At 42.4% G+C, this 2,215-nt stretch overlaps 1 protein-coding gene across 1 annotated transcript in view; it reads left to right on the top strand.

Annotated features, from left to right (window-relative positions):
• Positions 1-2,215, top strand: part of LOC108623814 (paired box protein Pax-6) — a gene marked incomplete at its 5' end in the record, with an annotated part of 15,132 nt that overhangs the window by 950 nt on the left and 11,967 nt on the right. The gene's annotated exons all lie outside the window — the stretch shown is intronic.

Here is a 2,215-nt window from a genome sequence, read left to right as displayed (position 1 = left end):
CGGATTTTGTCAACATCAATAAAATGCCAAATAATCATACTTAACTCGTTAAATATCAAAGTTAGAAGAAAAAGAACTTTTATTTAAAGCATACTGATGACTTATACGTGTATTTTGAGAAAAAAAAAATTTTCCGAGATTTTTCCAAAGGAGTACATTGTTGATTTCTTTTTAATTATAGGAAATGCGTTTTTCTAAGATACATAAACTTTTGGGATTGACTGCATAGCCAATACATCCTTAAGCATCTTTTGGCTATAAGTCAAAACGTTTGTCTTATAGATTCGCAATTTTGCAACTTCGCAAGTTTAAATATTCACTTGCCACTACTATTATACATAGAACAGAAGTTATAAAGCGGAGAATATATAACAATATAAATATGTATAACAACTCGGGAACAGTAATTCATAATAATGAATGCATATAAAGAGATGTGAAGATAAGAAGGAAGGATAGAGAGGAAGCGATAAGACTGAAGAGGATGGAGGGGTGCGATAAGAGCAGAACCGGTGTAGGAAGAGGAAGAGGATCGCGTGAACGGGGTTGGCGTAGAGGAGATGGCGGTACGAACTCTCGGTAGTCTCAAGGCGAAACTTGCAAAAGTACATCGCGGCTCAACAGCCCGGAAATAATCGCGCGAGTTCGCGCACGGCGTTGCACGCTGGGCTGCGCGGATCCGTGTTATCGTCGGCTGATTTCACGGCATTTAGTGGCTGCCGAAGATTTGCCGCGACCTACAATTAAGAACGAAGATACGAGCCGTCGTTACTTTCTAATTACCTGAATTATCAACGAGAGGACCTCGACGTATTTATTCGTCATCGAGTCGCCTGATCTTCGTTTATGAAACGATCGTTTTAATCGGCGTAGAAACGAGATTGAAAGAGCGATCACGCTGTGTTAACAATCGATGGATAATAAATCAAACGGGTTGGGGGGGGGGGTGATGGAGAAGAATGAGACCGATTGAAAACGCGATTTACCCGGTAAAGAAGCGGAAATAAGGTCTCGAGGCAGCAGAAGGAGAGGAATTGGGAGCAACGAAAAATGAAAGGTTTCAAATGAATCGCGTAATAACCTCAGTAGCGTTCGTCGTCGGTTATTTTTCTTTTCTCTCTGTCTCTCTCTCTCTCTTTTTTTTTCCATCGTCGATTCTCTCCCCTTCGTTTGTTCCCTATGGAAGAGCTGCTTATGTATTCCGGTGCACGGCTGGTTGCACCACTCCTAATGGAGTTTCCAATATTTTCCTTTCCGTCGACTCGTCTCTGTACCCCTCGTCCTCCCTACCCCTCGTAGCTTTGGTTTTCCCTTCAGTATAGTATCTTACTCTCTCTCTCTCTCTCNTATAACAGAGACAAGTATTTTCAAAATCTCATAACAGTTTGTTTGTATTTGAAACAAAATTTGGGTAGCATCTTTCTCATCACCTCCTATGAATTTTACATACACATACATAATTGCTTATATCCACATGAATCGAACTTGATAGTTGAATTTGCTTAATCTGATTATCGACGAGCAGATCACTTTGCCTTACAAATCTTTGGTAAAGTGAACACAAATTAGCTTACCGTCGGACATAAACGAATTCCGAATCAGCTGAAACCTGTAAGATGGCTGCCAGTTAACATCGTCGCGACCAGAGCGGCTCGTTGCGTTAATCGTCCGAACGAGTTCCAGCTCTCTAATCCCAGAAGCGAAATTTTCGCCGCGAGTGTTCCCGAGTCGAAACTTCTCCGCGCTCACATATTCGGCATTAAGGCGGCGTAGAATCCAATAAGTTTGTCCGTAGGATTAGGCATTAGACCGAACCGGATTATACGTTCGCGGCGCCCACGCGCGTCCGCGATTCCGATCGACCCCTCTTCGGTGGAACGCGTCGCGGGAATCGGGGAAGGATGATCCTTCTCAACTTGTATCAGTCGTTACGAACCACTCGATATTGCCCTGGGACCTATCACGGTTATCCTCGTAATCGCTTTCGCGCGACTTCCGCCGCGGGAAATATATTAAAAAAACCGATCTTCCACGGTGTTCAACCGATGCTCCGATCGGTTTCCAATTTATTATAGTAACGCGCTATTATCTCCTCGCAACCTATTAATGCGATTAACGTCCTTCTCTTCTTCGACAAGATTCATTTTTAAAATGAGAATCGCTTTAAAAATAATTTACTTCGTTGATTTGTAACAAAATGGAAGAATTTTCAAAA

The sequence above is a fragment of the Ceratina calcarata genome, unplaced genomic scaffold (assembly GCF_001652005.2).
Source record: "Ceratina calcarata isolate Rehan_Ccalc_2016 unplaced genomic scaffold, ASM165200v1 scaffold291.2, whole genome shotgun sequence".
Taxonomy (NCBI): Eukaryota; Metazoa; Arthropoda; class Insecta; order Hymenoptera; family Apidae; genus Ceratina; species Ceratina calcarata.
This window is presented reverse-complemented; position numbering and strand designations above follow the sequence as displayed.